The sequence below is a fragment of the Cavia porcellus genome, unplaced genomic scaffold (genome assembly GCF_034190915.1).
Source record: "Cavia porcellus strain 051 isolate PalLab524CR breed Dunkin Hartley unplaced genomic scaffold, mCavPor4.1 scaffold_7, whole genome shotgun sequence".
NCBI lineage: Eukaryota > Metazoa > Chordata > Mammalia > Rodentia > Caviidae > Cavia > Cavia porcellus.
Genome location: NW_026947490.1, coordinates 79,693,959 through 79,714,129, shown reverse-complemented (window position 1 = coordinate 79,714,129; position 20,171 = coordinate 79,693,959). Strand labels below are relative to the sequence as shown.

Below are 20,171 nucleotides of genomic sequence, written 5' to 3'. Positions count from 1 at the left end.
AGGACCACTCCATTTTTCTTGATTATAGAATGAGAAAATAAATGTTCAGTAATTCGTGACATTTGATTAATAAATCTAAACACAAGTTGGATCTCTAATGCAAAGTTATACTTAAGAATGTTCACTTTGGGGGCTGGGGATTTAGCTCAGTGGCATAAGTGCCTGCCTTGCAAGCAGGCAGTTATGAGTTCAATCCCTGGTACTGATAAAAAGGAAAAAGACAAAAAAAAAAAAAAAAAAAGAATGTTCACTTTGAAATGAAACAGTATACTGTTTCATGGTTAACAGAATTGTACCATGTAAGAAATGGCAGTGTTGTATTCATTTCTTCTTCTGACGGAATTATTTGAGTGAATCTCATTCTGAGACTTCAGAGCAAGCTGAGACCAGTGAAGCTTGAAAATAATTGATCTTGGGGGTGGGGATTTAGCTCAGCAGCATAAGCACCTACCTGCCTTACAAGCAGGCGGTCATGAGTTCGATCCCTGGTACCGATAAAAAAGAGAGAAAAAAAAGAAAAGAAAATAATTGATATTTTGCTACGTATGGTGCTGCATGCCTATAATCCCAGCACTTGGGAGGCTGAGGCAAGAGAATTGCCATGAGTTCATGAGCAGCCTGGACTACATAGTAAGACCCTGTGTTAAACAAAAAATAAAACACAAAACTTTCCACTTAGTACCTTTGACCTGTAAATAAGAACTCATCAGGACACAGGGCGCCAATCTAATTTTGATGGCCCAGAAAGAATGGTGAGAACCAATTCTGGATGGTAGACCATTAGTCTGGAAGGTACCAGATGTTGGCAACATCCACTGAGCAGAACAGAGGAGGGAACACACAACTAAAGTCAGACTTAATATAAAAAATTCAACAAAGTGCTTCTTATTGTCTGTGCTTTCATTCATGTTGCTCCCTCTGCCTGGAATACTACTTTATGCTCCCCTGTCCATTTGATGAATGAATCTCTAAGAACCAGTTCAGACAGCTCATCTTTCAAACCTGTCTCTGACCCTCGCCTTTTGCTTCCCAACATGTGTTAACTGCTATTCTTAGTGGCGGCCACATGTGGTTATGCATACGCAGTTTTTCACTGCACAAAGTCACTTTGCTGAGAGAATGGATTCCTGAATTCTAGCCCAAGCTCTCTTGTCTGGTGTGTGGCTGGGGGCTGAAATTCTTGATGTCTCAGGTCTGCAGCTGTGCTCTAAGTCATGTGATCAACTGTTCCCCGTCTTGGTTTTGCCTTCATGAGGACAAGGGAGTAAGACCAGAGGAGGGACAGGGTTGGCTCTCAGAGCCAAAGCCAGTGGCTTCACGTGAGGACTGTCCTTGTGGTGTACGTGAGGCCAGGCCACTGGTCCAAGCACTTCGCAGCCAGAGTTTGGACTCTCTCACACTGACTCAGCCTGTAGATCTGTGGGTGACTTGGTTTCTCAAACCTTAATACAGGGATAATAACCCTTGCTGTTTGCGAGGGATTATTAATTAATGTTTCCAAACTGCTTGGCAATGCAGGGATGAAAGGGTTAAAAACAAAGGATAATTGTGAGGCACGGTAGGTGGTGGCCCTTGGTATCCATGTCATGACTAGAGTTGAAGGAGTCAGCTCTTGGTCTGAGTGTCATCTGCTTGGAGACTTCTGTGCTGTAATAGGCAAGTGGAAAGAGAGGAAAGCACAGGATGAAATACAAAAGAAGCAAGATGGAGCAGAGGTCCCAGGAAACTGCAGAAATCTGAAATCCTGGAGGCTGGGGAGGCTGGGACCAGTTGTCAGACAGCATGTGATGGTCTAGAACTTCCTCTTGGTGCATCTAGAACTTCCATCTCCATCCAATCATAGACATCAGCTCTCAGAGACTCACCCACCTTGTGTGTACTCAGACAATCCCTGTTGGTCCTTTGCCCTAGACCTGTGACACTCACAACCTGAGACACCCAGTTCTGAACTGGGTGTACCATGCATACGGGAAGCCATTTCTTTTGTCGTCTCAGCAGGAGGATTGGAAAAACAAGGACTGAATGGAGAGACAAAACTCAGAATATTAATGCTGTGGGGAGGAGAGCTCATTCTAGAATTTGTGTTCAAAACCACATTGGTCCCCAAACAAAAAATGAGAGAGACCAGAGGATTTGCACTTGGGACATAGAGTCGCAGGTGGATGCTTCTTTCTATGAGTTTGTGAGCAGTGAAGAAGCTGATTTTCAAATGTCACACATTCCAAGCTTTCCTTCAGAGGCTTTGTGTCTTTTCACCACTCAACCACATCCCTGAGATGCTGATGACAGGAAGCATCTCCCAGGGAGCAGACTTGGTAGCGAGTAGGGGCCAGGGGATAAGGATGGGTGGGTGGGTAAAACCTGATTCTCCCACTCTCCATGAGTGGCCTTTCTTAGGACACCAAAGCACATGAACTCAGTTCTTCCCATTCTTAAAGCCTTCTGTGGATACTTTTCCTGCTCCTAACCCCATTCCACGCCCTGGACCTCTAAGGACATGGTAGACAGGTGGTGGACACTGCAACGCAGCTATGACAGGGCAGTGACATCTGATTACTGCTTCTTTTGTGTTTCCCTCACTGAAAGAGACCCTAGAGTGGTGTCCGCTGCATTAGCAGAGTGATGTCAAATGTGAGACTAAATTTCCAGAAATAAAATTCACAGTCTTTTGGAGAAATTAGAATGCCTTCTAGGTCCAGAAGAAGGCCATAAATATTCTCTTGCTGTGTATGTTGGAACCTCAGCCATGCTGTGCATTTTGGATATGGTTCCCTCTACGGGTAGATGTGCAAAGAGATTTAGTAATCAAGAAAAAGCATCAACACTGAGAAATCCTGAAAGGTTTTAGATTCACCCAGGTTTGTTAACTTAGGCAATGCCTGGGTCAACGCATCGGGGAACTTGTGTGTTCATTCAAGAGCTAAATGTGTATACTGAGCAATTTCTGTGTTCTGACTGACCACCATTTTGGATGCTGGTAGTAGAGTACACAAATCAACCCCAAATTCCTATCTTTGTTGGTATCGTTCTATTGGAGAAAAGTCCAAAGTACAGGAAAATGCCTAAATTTTCCTGCTTTTCCATCACTGTTTAGATGACCAATTCTGTTCCCAGCTGTCTCGCATCTCTATAGCAATCAGACCTTGCTCCAATTCCAATACCAGTGCATAACTTCCTTTTTTTTTTTTTTTTTTTGTACTGGGAACTGAACTCATGACCTCATGCTTCCTAGGCAGGTACCTGTGCTGCTGAGCTAAGTCCCCAGCCCCTTATTACTTTCTTTATGTCCGGAGAAATACATGTCCAAAACAAGGTGTAATTGTTGATTTGCAGTTAGATGCATGGGTGGTATTCAAAATATTTAACAAGACTTATAGCACAGATGCAGGCTAATCAGATTCCCTACTCTGTGATTCCCTACTCTGTCAATAATAACCTTTCAGTTCAGGGTTAGGGTACCTGAGACTGTGGAGGCCTTGAGAGTGCAGGTGCCTAGGGCATTCACTATTTATGGGATGGTACAGAGGTGTGTTAGTGTTTTAACCATGGACTGGCTCAGGCAAAACCAGATAAATATAAAACTTACTCTTGAAAAAATGAACCCAGAAAATGGATATTGTCATGAGATATCTCAATAAACACAAATAAAAGATCCAACAACTAATGAAGGATCAATAATTCATAGTTGCCAAGTCTGCACAAACTCAGAACTCTGAAAATAAGATGGCCTTAAAAATGGTCCAACATGGTAGAACAGAGTTGCCAATCCCTGGTGGGTGGGTGGAGTCTTTATTGAAAAGAATGCAAGAGCCCTGAAGTATGCTTTGATGTGGTGATGCTTTCTTTGGAATCTGCTTTTCCCTGGTCATTACTTGGTTTACACAGGAGTTGGCCAAGAAGCGAGCCACTCCTCTTTGGTGGGTAGACAGGGAAGCACTGCTGGCAGGAGCAGTGCCAAGCAGCCCTGGTTGTGTTGTTGTTGGGTGCAAATGTATTACTGGTCCTGCAGGTTCCTAATGTGTCATTTTGGCTGGCAACATTCCCTGGCTTTTACTGGAGGCCTGATTGGAGAATGTCTCCGATACCTAAAGGGCTTTGCTGGCTGGCAACCCTGATGGTGATGGAACAGTGAAATGGATCCAAGACACACTGTCTCTGTACATTCTTTCCTCCCTCGTATGTACTGCCTGGCAAAAACAATCTTTTCTGCAGGATACAAAATCACTTCAAGAATGGCTAGAAATATTAGAGGATGCCCAGAGAGTTATTCACCATCTTAAACAAAACTTCCCAATCACATCTAATTTGCTTATAAATTGCAGTCACTTGCATCTCAAATGACTTGCCCTGTGCATGGCTTCATTCAGTGCTGTCTTTTGCACCATATGACCAGTGATGACCAGAAGACCCTGGGAAAGTTAATTCACAAGCATGCCACAGTGCTGCGACAGGCAGCCAGGCCAGTCTGGCTTTGTTTCTTGGCAATGTGACCCAGGAACTATTGAGTTTGGTAATGGGGCAAGTGGGTATAGTGTGGACGGACATTAGATTCAAAGTAGGTGTGCTTGGGTGCTCATGGCTGTGCTGGTCAGGTGGCGAGGGAAGTGGCAGAAAAAAAGGAGCCACCATTGTGGTGCAAGTTCTTCATTTCCTCATCCATTCATCGAGCACCTACCGTGCCAGCTAGCAGTGTAGACACCATGTGTCTGGGTAGTGCAAATACAGTAGTGAACAAGGGCAAAAATCTCAGCCCTCATGGGGTTGGCACTTTCATGGGGGGAGATAAAAGGGGAAAAATTAGATACAGGTATTTGGTAATGACAAGCTGGGGAGGATTAGAAGTGATTCAGGAAAAAAATGGAAGGGGAATGGATGAAGTAAGATGGACAAAACATCAAACTGTAGTGGATTAAAGAAAGGCTCATTATACTATTTTGAGTATGTTTAAAATGTTGCATAATGAAAAGTTTGAAAAAGAATGTAGGTATTTGGATGAGAGGGTAGGGTGGGCTGGCTTATTGTTTTTGACCCTCTGAGGAGGCCTCACTGAGAAGGTGACATTTGAGCAAGACATGAATGAAACAGTGAGAAGGTATTTGGGAACAAGGATTCCAGCAAGGGGACAGCAAGAAGAACCTGGAGACAGGAGTGACCCGGGAGTCTCAGGGGATCACAAGATGGACAGCCTGGCCAAAACCAGGTGACTCGGGGGACGCCCTCAGGAAGACGCTGGGGGTCCTATAGAGCTGGGGCTCAGAGGAAAAATTTACCTCTTATTTGCATTGGCATGGGGCCGCCAGAGCATTTTGGAGCCAGAAGTGACATGGCCTGACACAGGTTTTGGAGTTTGGAAGTGAAGGACCACTAATTCCTACAAGAGTCCTTGAGCTCATCCTATTATGGCTTCCACACTAGGAACCTAAATTCTTTTTGGTTCTTCTGTGTGTTCCCACAGTAATCACCTCTCTGTTCTTAAAGTGGAAGTGACCCACAGGAAGAGCTACTTCTCACGGTGTGGCTCCCAGTGCTGGAGAGCAGGCAGGGGGCGCAGCAGAGGGGGCACCTGGGCTGCCCTTTCCCTCAGTTCAGGAGAGGAGAGGACAGCATCACAAGGTCTCTGTGGGGTGACTGCTCTCTCTCATTTCCCAAAACCTTCAAGGGGTCTAAGGTTTTTAATTTTTATTTGGAAACTTTAAGACAAAAAAGAACCCTTGGACCAAAAGCAAATTTAGGTATGCGTACTTATTTTTTTTTAATCTCATGTTATGAAAACAGTCTTAAAAATAGACATTCCTGTGTTTTTTGAGTACTGAAATGTGAACCACTATGTGGAAGTTAATAGGTGCAACTAGCTGAGTAAAGGTGGCCATTCAAAAGAGCTTTTAATTATTGTTCTTTGTAACTGATGGCTAAACCCAGCGCCTTCCAATAGCGTCTTATTTTCCTTGGCATGTAACACGCCCAGTAGCGCTGAAGAACTGCTCTCGCATGGGAGGCCCCGGTGACTGGTCTGTCTGAGGTTTCCAAGCCCGCCAGTGCTGGAGCCAACTGCTTTTCTCACTCCCATCCAAACCCAAAAGGGCAACCCTCTCATCGCGTGTTGCCCATAAATAACTCCACCAAAGCCAAGACTCACACATGTGAGTGTACGGCAGGTACCCTGGTGACTTCCTCAGGGGAGAATGTTGCCAAACCAGTTTGCAGGAGCTTCGCGCTCTTACGAATGAATGAACAAGTATGAGCTGGATAGCTTCCTCTCATGAATCTTTATTTTACCTGTGGAATCATTTTGTGTTTGATGAGACAGATGAGTCGCATGCTACCATTTATTTTTCCATGTAAATGTTTTACTGAGAAAATAAAATTCTTAAAAAGATTTACATATATATATATATATATATATATATATATATTCTTCAAACCTTGTCATAGGAAGAAATGCCAAAGGCAAGCCTGATTGGCATTTAAGTAGTATTTATTTCCAGTCCTCTGTATTTCCCTCGTTTATAGTCTGTCACCGTTTAACATCTATAAACTACCCCAACCCCATGAAATTGACCGATTGCATCCATTTGTCTTACGGAAAATGGCATAGCAGGCAGAGAAGCTGGTTAAATGCCATAGTGGGACTGTAAGGTCAGAATAAAGAACTCAGAATGCACAAGCTCACACACGGTAGCAATGCTCTTGGGCAGGGCTCGCTCCCAAACCAACGTGGCTAAGCTCTTTTACAGTTGCTATCCTGGGGATCCTAACATGTGTGTGCCCGGGTCAGTATTAAGTCCTCTTCTATCACATGTTAGAATATAAGAAATAAGAGGGGATATTTCTTATTTTTTTTTTTCAATGCAGTCCAAATACTTGCACTCGGGGAGCCCAAGTAGAAGGAGGGGCTCTGAAAGTCGGGGCTCCTGTGGCAAAGAAGGACATTAATTCTTCCAGACAAGGGTACTGCTTTGAAGGGCTCTGGGGAGGTTGTTCTGGTTCTGCAGCACACTCAGTTCTGGGAAACATGACCTATATATCGAGGCAGCTCTGGCTGAAACGGAACTTTGTCTCTGTCTTTCTCTCCATCTGAAGCATGTAAAGCAGAATATCTCAGTTTGTTGCAGTGTGCAGAGGAATAATGAAATCTTATCAGCCTTTTCACAGCTGCCAAAACCTTTCCCGAGAAGCAAACTGGTTCTCAAAAGGATGATCACCTAATGATGTTCTATAAATACCTGCTACCTTATTAATATGCTAAAATCCAAATTAATTTATTCTGGTTTTCTGTCAAGGCCACCCAAAACCAGAGCCTGGTATTTTTTTCTAGGGTAGGTTTTTAGGTTCAAAATAATGACAGAGATTGTTTTCTTCGGACTCTCCATGGGAGGAGTATTATCATTTTACTTCTTTCATGATCTGCTCTAACAAACAGAGCAAACATTCTGTATTGTTAGCCTAACAGGAGTTTATTTCTCCTTCATTTCCCATGTGGCTGGTGACTTCACCTGATTTTTCAATCCTGAGACTCAGGCTGCTTCTCTCTTACTGGCTGTGCCCTGGACCTTACTATTATCTACATCAAACTGGCAGAATAGGAGGAAGAAATGAAGCCCCGAACTGTAAGACTGAGTGTCATTTCTGCTCGCAGCTCTTTGGCGAGACTCAGCCATGTGGCCACACAGAGTCACGTAAAGCCAAGAAATGTGGTCCCCGGCTGGTCAGAAGATTGTCAGCAAAGACTACAGTAGGAAAAAAGGAGTGGAAATGTTGGTGTTTACCCATCTTGGCCCCATTTGCTATAGTAATGAAAATAATGACGTACATGATTTTTGTAGTATTTTTAAACATGATGCCACAAAAAAGTGCTCAAGAGTCACATTCTGCTTCTTATGCAATGTTGTATCTGTGGGAGTCCTAGGGAAAGGGCCCATATAGACCGACTACTGTGTGTGGGTTTGGACATGTCAAGACCTGTCCAGAAGACTGGAAGGAATTCTGTTGCCACGAAAGCCCAGGGAACCTGGTGGACAGACGATGGGCATCTGAGCTAGGATGCAACAGGAATGCTTTACCTTCTAGATGGTGAATTGATGGGTCACCAGATGAGACCCCAGGCAGTCTCCCCAAAGAAGAGATGGAGCCCTCAATTGGTGCCTACCCACAGAGTAGGTCACTGACTTCCATCACAGAAAAGCGTTTGAAGATCCATCAGTGAGAGGCATAGACAGATTCCTCAGGCAAAGTTAAATAAGTATATAAAGGAAATGAGTACAAGCCCTCAAGACAGAGGTACAGCATGATCTGAGACTGGGGTATTTAGTGTTCTTCGGGGCGTCCTCAAGATCGATGATCGACCATGTGTACTTCGTGTCTGTCAGGTCACCTGTGAGTGGGCTAAGCCAAGCTGCAAACCATTTGCATGCATTTGAAGTTTAGAGCTAGGTACCTAATGAACTGTGTGGTTCCCTTCAGTGTAGAAGTCTGCAGAGCTTGAGAGTTTACAGTATCGGGATAAAAACTTAGGCTTCATTTTCAGGAGAAAGGCAGAGGCCCAATTCTCAGACTTATTGTATCTTTTATCAATTTGAGAGCAAGTTTCCTGAAAGACATTACAACCCTCATGTTGTGTCCAGAAACTACAGTTTTCTTAAACATATAATTTTAAAATTATGACTTTTTTTCTTGTCTCCTTTCTACCTGTCTATCTCTTCTAGGCTAGTCTACCTCAGAGCCACGATGGGGGAAGACGAGAGGCTCAACCCTGTAGGTCTGCAGATTCTGCAGGAGTCGTGGAACTGGCTGGCTGGGATCAGAGCAGAGGGGTACGGAGCGCTGTTGGCTTCAGAGGTTCCTTATTAGTGAGCAGCAAACCTCTAGATCCACATCATCCGCTCTACACAGAGCTTTACTCCTGTGCTGTCTTCCTTAGCACACCTCCAGGAAATTCTCCCTCAGGCAGGTGGAAGCTGCAGATAACTTTGATCATGACAGAAACTGATTGAAATACCTCTTCAATCAAAAGCATCAGTTTATACCCAAGACTCTTGAAAACTTCTTGCCTCAAAATCCTGTTTTGTTTGGTGCATCCATCTTAAATGTTAATATCATGATCCTTACTCAGTCATAACCGTGTCGGCACACTGAAAGATTTGCCTTAAACTACACTGCAGAATCCAGGACTACACATTCTTTAGTCCATCTGAGATGCTGGCAAGACTAGGAGGAGAAGGGTTTTTTTTTCAGACATCTTCAGTCCTTTGTTGTTCTATTGTTTTTTTTTTTTATTTATCATTGTAAAATTCAGAGACGGTGTCTTTCAAGTTGTTCAAGCTTGGCTCAAACTTAGGATCCTTCTGTCTCAGCCTTCCAGAGTGCTGGGAGTACAGGCAGTAGAAATCTCATTTATTGCTGTGAGCAATAAACAGAGCTCTGGCTTGTCAACAGGTTGTTTTGGTGACATTTTTTGCAGCCCGCATTCCACAGTGTCTCTTGGTCCCAAGAACCCGTGCCAACTTCCAAAGGAAAGGCAAGCTGTAATGAAATAAAAATGTTAGTGACATGACAAAGTGACTCCAGCTGTAGCCGAGTGGCTCACTGGTAGTTCCCCCGCCACACCCTCGCCTCCTACTTGAGCAAAATACAGATGGAGAAGGACCCCACCTCTGGGCTGATTCAGAGAAAGGCTGTGACTCAGAAGAGCACAGCAAAGTCACTAGAGGAGCAGCCGGGCAGCCAGGATGCAGAGGTCCTCCTAGGCACAGCTGGACAGGACATGGAAGCAGACCGGGCGGTCAGCAGTGGCCACCCAGGAGCTCGCAGACCTCTTGGGACTCGTGGATGGGCTTCTCAGCCTGGGCTCTCTGTCTTCTTCCACACTGCAGTCCCCAGTCTGGCTACGCATCACTGTGCGTGGAAAATTGGTATCTGGAAGTCCTGGGGCCCTACGAATCAAATCTTTCCATTTTTGGTCCAGATAACACAAGATAGGCAGTGTAGGAAGTGGTTCATACCAAAAATGCCCGTGCACTCACAGGAAAACAAAAGGGGGAGGGTCTGAGGGTTCTGGTCCTGGTGGGGGTGGGAATGTGTGACACCCAAGATAGAAAGGAGTGGGGCTGACAGAACCACCGATGGAAAGAGGCTGTCTTCTCTTTCCCCTCCTACAGCAGGTCATGGGCTAATGTCTCAGCTGGGAGGCGTGAGGAGGAAAGGGCGCCTGAGGACTGGGGACCTCAGTGCGTCTCTGGTAAAATCTTCACTTTCCCCAGGAAAATGATCATCCATTGATCAGTCACACACCACACGGGTGAGTCAGTTAACTATCATCTGACTGTTCTGAGCCTAGGGAAGCGGCCATGTTTCATGAGCACAGGGGTATCGAGCGTGTGGGAGTTGGGGGTGGGAGAAAGAGAAGTTCTGTAGCTCTTGGCACATTTCACAAGAAATCAGACGTGACAGGATGTCATGTGGTACCCTGAAGCCAGAGGAAGGACTGTGACATTCAGCATATGCATGTGTGGGCTGCTCATAGGTAGCGGGAGCAGACACCTCTATTCGTAACTTCCTTTTCTAGACCAAAACTATTGCATTTTTAGGCTGCTGTTGGCTCAATTAAATCTAGAGGATTTAATCTTTCATCCAGATGATGAAAATATCTGATTAGCACTGACCTGGATTCCTAAAGAATAAATATTTTATAGTAAAGGCAGTCAGGATAAGAAATATAAATAATAAAACAGTGAAGCCTGAAGACTTGAGCTTTATATTCACGGACAGCAGCCCCTCCCTTCTGCTAAGTGGCACAAGTTAGCTGCCTGGGGACACAGAGACTCTTCACTCTCAGACCTGACTGTCAAGAAAACTACGCTGAAAACCAGGAGGTCGCCTTTATGTCTTAGAGGTCAACCCTGGCCAGTTCAGCTGAGCATTTGGTTAAATGCTTTGAGACCTGGTGAGAACTGTAAAATTTCCTCCCTCTCAGCTGCCTGCTGTCAAATGGAGAGAAATAAAAACAAGGGTCGGGAGGTGATTCCTGTTGAAGAGCTCAAGAAGGACCGAGTAATTCATCAAGTGGACGGAGGAATTCAGCAGCACAGGCCGGCCACGCCAAATCCTTCCTGAGCACCTGATCCTACCGATGGTTGGCCTGGAGCCACCTGGGATTCCCACACTCCCTTTGGGATCACCTTTGGGATCACTATCAACACAAAATATTTATTCATTTGACAGATACATGATACAGAATATTTGCATAAAGAATAACATTTATTGGACTTACTTTTAATACAGAGAACTATAAAGAAGCAAATAACCAAAAAGCTCACTTTCAATAAAACAAATCAATAAACCTGTCCATGAGTAACAATGCAAATATACACAGGAACAATCCATACTTTACCCGTTCACTTACCAATGGATGGACACATCAGTTTGTTCTCTCGCTTTTTTTTTTTTTTAATGATTGGTGTGACAGATTTTCCTGTATGAACACATTGGTAAACTTTCACTTATGTACCCAGAGATTCGCTCCTGAGCACTGGCTGGTGGCTGACGGCTGAATTAGTAGTTACGTTCAGAAACATCATGATAGGTCACAGCTACCCTTCGCTGAACAAATACTTGGGGCCAAGGGAAATGTTGCCCACCATTTTCAGTTCTCGCAACAAACTTGTAATGTCATTAATATTATCAGTGATTATACATGAGGATGAACTGAACTGCAGGGAGGCTGAGGCTCCTCTCTGGGGTAAGAGCTGAGTAACTGAACTTGAATTCAGTGCCACGTGTTTCTGACTTGGAACTGGCACAGCCATCTGAGGATTACGCGTAACATTTAAGAGCTCATGAAACTCAGAGGGTCTCAGCCACGCCTCTCAGTCTTGTGGCCAAAAGCCACGGAGCTAAGTTGGGACCCAGGACTCTGTCTGTCAGAGCAGGGGCTTCCCCAGCACCCTGGTGGACTTGTGTCTGTGGAGCCCTGGGAGGCCTTCTGCCGAAGAAAAGCTTCTTTAACAAGTATGAACTCAGAGTTGCTCTGCTTGAATTCCAGGAGGAGACCCCATGAGCCAGCCTCTTCTCCTCCTCTCCAACTTGTTTTCCCTTTGAGGCACTTCTGGCAAACGAAGTTTGAAGATCACCTGTCCTCCCCACAGCTGCCTCTGCCTGTGGTGTTCACCATAATCTGGCTGCACTAGACAACACCCAAAGGCTTGACATTATCTCCCACTGCAGGTTGGGGGCCCCCTTTTGCTTTGCAGGCCCCTGGGTTTTTCCCTTTGCCTCAGGAGGAGGAAGCCTGGTTCTTCTTGTGCCTATCGTATGTGCTATCACAGAAGATGCAGGACTTAGAGACACTCACTAGTATTAGTCTTAGAAGATAAGGGGAACCTAGAGGGCCAGAAGAAATGAGCAACAGTTTTAAGACCTGAAACTTGCTTTTGTCTGAGGCAGCCTCAGTGCAGACTACAGCTGCTAAGCGGACGAGGATGATAAGATTCTTGGGCCGGATGCACCGTGAGAAGATGGGGCAGAACATCAGGAGCCATCTATCTCTAAAGGAAACCAAACAGGAAATTTGATGTGAATCATCAGAAAGCAGACTGTGCCGAGAGGTGGCCGTGTGGCTTAGTGACAAACGCGGTGCGTGCTGGGTTGTTCCGGGATGGGAGACGGGAGAAATCACATTATCTGAGTCCCTCAAAGGTGCGTAGTGTGCAGCTTTATGGAAAGCTGATGGCAGTGGATTCTGCTACTGGAGAGGAACCTCAGCTTCAGTCCTGCGAGAGAGGCCACATGGATGCATTGGGCAGCGAGGCCAGGGTGCTTTGTAGAGGCCATTAATACCCTCTGCAGACTGTGTAACTTCAACTATTTTCTGTCCATTTATCTCATTTCTGACATCTGCTACCATGGGGGCTGGAGATAGCCCTGCTACACCTACTGGCAGGCACAGAATAAGTGCATTGCAGAAAGATAAGCAGGGTTCCATCTAATAAGCCAGCAAATGGCTCTGTGTACTCTGGGGTGCTCTATGGGGATCCCAAGAGATGTCTCTCTGAGACAGATTCTTCAAGTCCCAAGTTCCCACGCTAATTGGTTTCTCCCACACATACAGGAACTAAGCAGGGCAGGTGGGAGCAGGTCAGAATAAACTGAAACACTGATGGCAAAGCAGAAGAGCCTGAGGACGGGAGAGCCCAGGGCTTGTTTACTCGCAAATGAAAGGCCGGAGACCGCACTCCCTCTTGCTCCTATGTGCAATCCCTCAGTACTCAGAGCTGACTGCAGCAGACCTCTGTCCAAGCCTACCATTGTCGCTAACGTAGATCACTGCAGCGATTTCGAAGATGTCCGTCATTTCAGTGAGGACATGAATACGGTTCCAGTCTTACGTGGAGAGAAAGATTTTGTGTGACAGAGAGAAGTGTGGACTCGGGCTCTGCAGATGTGATTTTAAGAACTCCTCTTGCTTCTATGCATACAGACTCGTCTTTTTGTGTCTTTCTGTGATATAGAGGGGCTGGACTAAAAGATCTCTGACACCATGTCTATGTGTACTGACAGCAGGAAAGTATCTCCTGATTGCTTCCCTAAATCCAGTCTCTTTCTTCTCCAAGCCGTCTGGCGTAGGAGTAAATCTAATACTTAGTGAGTGTCAGCTAGGGTGCTTTACAATGCGCTTTCCAGATATAAACTCACTTAATCCTCACAGAATCCTGTAAGACAGCTGTTCCCATTTTTGTCTTATAGATAAAGGGACTGAGGCTCAGAGAAATAGTGTACCTAGCCCAAGACACACAGCTATCAAATGGCTGAACCCGGACAGAAGCAGTCTACTGCCACAAAAGTGCATGGTCATTTGAAATGTGTCAAGGACATTTCTACAAAGAAAATAGTGTACACATGTTCAACAGACATGTGAAAAAATGCCCAGCAGTCCATAGTCATTAGGGGAATGCAAATCAAACCGCAAGGAGAGGCCACATCATCTTCATCAGGATGGTTATTGTCATACAAACACAAAGAGCAAAGTAACGAGGATTGGGGACGATGTGGTGAAACTGGAACCCTTGTGCATTACTGGTGGGAATGTAAAATGATACAGCCATTGTGGAAAATAGTTGGGTAGTCCATTACCAAGTTAAACATAGAATTATCCTGTTGATGCAGTAATTCCATTCTTAGTGTACACACAAAGGAATGGAAAGCAGGGACTCAGATACTTGTCCAATCATGTCTGGGCAGAGTTAGTCACAGTTTAGCCAAAATGTGCACTGACAGATGAATGGATAAATAAAATGTAGACTCTATGGGTAGTGAAATATTATTCAGTCTCAAAAAGGAACGACATTCGGACATGTTACAACAATGGTGAGCCTTGGAAACATTATGCTTAGTGAAATAAATCAGGCACAAAAGGACAACTATTAAATAGTTCCACTTATGTGTGGGACCTAGAATGGGAACGTGCTCCGAGACAGAACGTAGGTTAAGGGTGACCAGTAGCTGGGGAGAGGGAACAGTAGGGAGCCAGTGTCAAATATCAATAGAGTTACAATTTGAGTTGATAGAAGAGCTTTGGAGTGGGATGCTGGTGATGGTTGCATAAAAATATGAATTTATTTAATGTACCCAAATTGAAACATTTAAAGTGATTAAAGAAATAAATTTACGTTTATGTCTTAGTTTGAGCTGCAGTGATAAAATGCTTTAGACTGGGTAATTTATAAACACCAGAATGCTTTGCTCACAGTTCTGGAGGCTGGGAAGGTGGAGATCAAGGCATCATCAAATTCAGTGTCTGATGAGGGCCTGTTCCTGACAGGCAGGCCCTTCTCTGAGACCCCTGGGTCTGTTTTATAAGGGTACTGATCCCTTATATGGCTGGGATCACACACCCCCAAAGACCTATCTCAGTATTATCACCCAGGGATGAGATTTCAACATACGAATGTTTTGTGTGTGTGTTGGGGGGGAGCATACATTCAGATCATAGGATTATGTTGTATCACACACAAAAAGAGGTGTAAAGTAAGACTCCTCTTCCCTGGAAAATGTAGGTGCTGTTTCCCCCCTCCACCTGTCTCTATCACCTTTAATGCCTCCCTTTTTCCGGTCCGGCTCAGCCACCTCCCTCATCCTGGGACCACAGTGTAGAACACCACAGCATACAGAAGCTGTGTCACTTCTGCTCTGTCCCCAGGAGGCTGCTTCCGGTCTCTGCTTGCTGTCTACATGGAGAACAAAGTCCTCATTTTTAACCAGGAATTTTTTTTTTCAGTTAACGCTGGTGCTTTGGGCTCTGTCTTCTAGGATATCCCTTAAACTTGAAGCCTGTGCCAAATTCATTTTGAATTGCACTGTTTTTTGCATCCTTGGCTGTGAGCAGGATGAAGCTCCCTTCACCTCTTTAGGTCTTGAGAAACGGACAGAAGCAAAAAGACAAACAATAAAATACTTTGACTTGCCTTGAAGTATACTGCAGACTTTTATGCCAACTCTGGTTTCTGTATCGCCTCTGGAATTGGTCCATGTTGCAAACATCTCCAAAGTTAGGCTTGAACAAAGGACAGATAAACATACCCAGAAGAAAAATAAGCAGTCTGGCAGATAGATATAGCCCTAGCTCACTAATACCGACCTTCAGTTAGAACATTGCTCTTTCTTTGAGTAGCCTCTCTAGAATCCGCATATCAGGGGAGGCGCTGACTGCGTCCTGTGTTAGCAGCTCCACGGTCCTGTCATTCTGTTTCGAAGCTGTTTTTGTATTCTGGGCAGGGCACCAGCTGGGAAAGGCTCCCCCAGTGGCGACAGGGGTAGTGGCTAGCTGTAGGTGCAGTCTGACGTGAGCCTCGGGATTGATTCAAGCCCTTCCTTGGGATTGCTTGGTGGGTCACCTGGGAAGCACCCGTAGGAACAGGGGGCATATTGAAAAGTCACAAATTATTCAGGATTTTAAAAACCCACATTAGAGTCTGTTGGAAGCACCTTGAATACTTTGCTTTCTCCTCCTTTTGTGATTCTGTGGGTGAGAGCAACGGCAAACGTTCTTGCAGGCAAGACCGAGCCGGCCTGGGCGTGGCTTTCCTCTGCCAAAGCCTGCAGGTTGCGGCCTCTGCAGGGCGGAGGGACCCTTGCCACCCTCCTGCAGAGCTGCGGTTTGCTGGCGATAAACAGCGACCTCTAGCGAGTGGCTCCGAAATTGCATGTGGCGAAGTACAGAATGAAAATCGCAGAGGTGGGGAATGTAATGGAGCAGTCGGTGAACAAAGGCGAGACACGTTTCTCATTGTTTTCTCTGGCAGAGGAGCTCTGGATTGAGGGCTAAAGATTTCATCCCGGTTGCAGCTCTCATGCTCATCAGTGCTGAGCATGTAATTCAAAGCCTTGCCTTTTTTCGCTTTCTTTCAGCAGACCCCCCCCCCCCCCCAGCGATCGCTGGGGTTGGGTTTTTAAAAATCATCAGCTTCTCTTACTGCACATAGCTGAGGCCCGGGATAAGGGCAGGAGTTCAGAAAGGCCACACGGGCCGGGTTCTGGGAGCTGAGCGGAAGGCCAGGCGCCCCTGCCCGCGTTCTTGGTAGCCAGCTGCTGCAGGAGGGAGGCCAGCTTCCCGGCTCAGCTGTCGCGGCGGGAGGACTCCTCCCCTGACCTTAGCGCTGGGCCTGCACCGAGCAGCAGTCAGCCTGAGGGTTCTCACTTTCTTCTCCGTCCTCAGCTTCTGTCCCCGGCCTCCTTCTCTCCTCCGAAGCTAGGATCTGGGTCTCCAGGGTGATGTCTAGGTGGAGTGGGCTCTGGCGGGTGGTGCTCATTCCCAGCAAAAAATGGGGAGCTGGGGATTTAGCTCAGCGACATAAGCGCCTGCCTTGCAAGCGTGTGGTCGTGAGTTCGATCCCTGGTACCGGTAAAAATACAAAAAAAAAAAAAAAAAAAAAAAAAAAAAAAAGGGGACCAGGGGGGTCAGGAGCCAGTAAAGATTCTTCAGGGAAGGGCTATAGCACAAATCTGGTCTGGGAACTTGCTATTTATGTTGGGAATAGGGATTTCAACGTTGGGGTGGGTGGCAAGGCTTGTCCCTGGGTTGCAGGCAGCCGAGATTGTTAGAAATATTATAGGCAGTGAGACCCACCAAGGCCCTCAAAAGAGCCAGTGCAGATTCCTTACAGCTGTGGGGGAGACAGACACCTTCTGCTGTGGGCTAGGCCTCAAGAGGAAGGATCAAACAAACGCATCCACATCTTTTTTTTTTTTTTTTTTTTTTGTCTTTTTCGTTTTTATCGGTACCAGGGATTGAACTCATGACTGCCTGCTTGCAAGGCAGGCACTTATGCCGCTGAGCTAAATCCCAGGCCCATGCATCCACATCTTAAAGACATATTCTAATTAGTTCCCTATCACCCTGGAGTCAATATCCCATCCTCCTAGGGGAAAGATTACACCTCCAAAAATGCCCGCTTCCTGTGTGACTTGCTTTCCCAATTGTCCCTGATGTAATCAGTTTTACCTGAACTATTAATCTTATTGGCTAACTAATACTTATGTCCCACCTTATGCCCATCTGCCTTGTGAGTTCCCAGACTTCCCCCACCTTGAACCCATCTTCCCCGTGATTTTACTCTATAAAAGTCCCTGGAAAAGACAGTCTTGGGCAACCTGCTCAGGACCCCTTCTGTCTCTCTGCAGGCAGAAGCTTTCTTTCTCTCAATAAATATATTCTACTCTTAACCTTCGTTGTTCCTAAAATTCATTCTTTGATTTTAGAGAACACAAAGTCGAGGACATAGTAATCAGGAGTTTCATTCCTCTATATCGCCTGTAATTTCGGAACGGTAAAGGCCAGTGTAGTTTCAATCCATATTTGCTGTAAGATGTGGGCCTTGCCTGCTTTTGTCTTTTAACCTAGCTTCAAAATAGAATTGCTATGTGTACTGCTATTGTTTTCAAAGCTGTAAGTACATAATCGTTGTGTGCTTTCTTCTTCCTTTATGATTATATCAAGATCTAAGCCTGGGAATAAACCCTCAATTCTCGGGGCCTAACTTATCTGCCCTGCCAATATACAAACTTACAAACTCAAGGAGTCCAAAAATTTTTACTGCAGAAACAGGAAGTACGTTCCATAGAATGCCCTCTGCCCAAATTCTCAGGCTTCTCCTAGTTTTTTGTAGCGATAACCATTCTCCTGACAAAGATTCTCCCATTGACCGAAATTCCCAGACTCCACTGGGCCCTGCATTTTACTGGGTTTCAACCTTGACCCATGAATGAATATTTGAACAAACACTAACTTAGTTTCTAAGAGCTCAAGCCAGCTTGCATGAAAATTCAAGGCCACCAAAGGAATTTACTCTTTCTGCCCTGAAGACAGAGGCCCTGTCTTTCAGTCTCTGTGGGAAGTAGAAGCCTACTTTTGATAAATGCTGGTAAACAAAACGAGTTGGGTTGCATGTGGGCCAACACCCTTTCCTGCTTTTGGTAATTTTTTACTTCCTCGACTCTACTGAGTCTCTGCCTATTATCCCCTTTCTTACCTCTTCATTCTCCCTTTAAAATATCCAGTCGCCTCTAAAAATTAAGATTTAGGTCAGCTCGTGCTGGACTTTTCCCTATTTGATAAGTATGAAGTACTGAAATAAATCCTTTGTCTTTGAAAGCCCATTCAATAAACCGTCAACACTGCTGAACACATAGTGGGCACCTTTTAACACAGTGCTGAAGATTCAAAGAATGAGAGAGCATTCTATCCTCTAAGATGTAGCTATAAACTTATCAAAATCCTTCAAGTCCACACCTGAGTCCCCTTTGGGCTCCTGTATACAGAAAACCATAAAGACACAATCCCAGTTCCAGCAGGGGACAGAGAGGGGATGTAGGAACCATCCTGGGGCTAACAAACCAAAGCGTGGCCTCACACCACACAGCCACGTGATACCCACATTTATGTACCCCGAGAGAATGCCTGCTGAGCCGTGCACATAAACACCACTGCAAGGCTGCAGGAATTGCAAGGCTAGACAGAGTGAGGGAAGCCGGTGATCCTCAGTGGGTCCATTCAGCAATGATTTCTAAATGATATGGCTGAATATGTGGCATGATTTGGAAATAGTTTCGGGGCCAGGAGAGGGACAAGTTAAGAATGCCACAGGAGGAGATAAGCAGAACTTTGATAGAAAGTGTCAACACCTTGGACTTCAGTGACATGGAAAGTGGCTAACATTCCAGCCAAGGAGGACCAGAGAAGCAGAATACAGTGCCGGTTCGATATAAGCAATGTTACTAGGGGAAGATTATGTTGGATGATCTCAGCTCTGGTCAGCTTCCCCATTGCTAAACCAAATACTCAACACCCACGGTGTAAAGAAGGGTAGGGAGGTTGAACTTGGATTATGATTTCAGTTCAGGATGAGCTGGCTCCAAGACAGCAGCATCATGGCAGAAAGATGGAGGGAAACAAAGATTCTCGCTTCACGGTAGCTGGAAAGCAAAGCACAGGAGGAAGAGTGCCAGAGGAGAGCTACCCTGCAAAGGCACGGCCCGTATCCTCCATCTGGGAGCAGCGCAGTCGGCTGTACCCCCGTGAGCCAGCTGCCTCTCCCAGAGTCCCTTAACCCAGACCAGTTGACCATTAAATGTAACCCTTGGTAGGGGTTAATGGAAGGTAGGCAGAGTTAGGAGAAACAGTGTCTAAGGAGGAAGAAGATGCCCTTGGGAAATTATCATTGTTCCAGGGCTGGGCAATAAAAGACAAAAGAATAAAGGGTGAACTATCAAGAAAGAAAGAGCAGCAGGACTTGGGCAAAACTAAGTGAAAACTGGATTTAAAAGTCAAGAAAGTTAAGACTGAAGATTACTCAGAGGTTCTCTGTGGTTGCCTTGGCAACACGGTGGCACTGATGAAGGACCAGTTTGCTCAGGGCACCCCAGCGAACTGGTTGAGGATTGTAGCCTGGAAGCACAGTCCCTGCCAGAGAAGGGCTGGGATTTCTCCGGGTCCTGCTGTTTCTTCTGTGTCAGCTCCACCTGGTTTCCATTCATTGGTCCTGTATTTATACCTAGTTTCTCCTTGCTCAGTTCTCAAGAGTGTCTCTCCTTTTCTGTCTCATGTCCTCTCCACTTCCCTCCCAGACCAGGTGAAAATCCCAGAAAGAAGCTACTATTGTCTCCTCAGTCTGCAACACTCCCGC

At 45.6% G+C, this 20,171-nt stretch overlaps 1 long non-coding RNA gene across 1 annotated transcript; it reads right to left on the bottom strand.

Annotated features, from left to right (window-relative positions):
* Nucleotides 1-6,457: 6,457 nt before the first annotated feature.
* LOC134477040 (uncharacterized) lies at nucleotides 6,458-16,730 on the bottom strand. Its single transcript, XR_010048941.1, has 2 exons — nucleotides 15,629-16,730; nucleotides 6,458-9,519 (listed from the first exon to the last, which is right to left on the bottom strand). It is a non-coding gene; the product is annotated as an uncharacterized LOC134477040 (long non-coding RNA).
* Nucleotides 16,731-20,171: the final 3,441 nt, after the last annotated feature.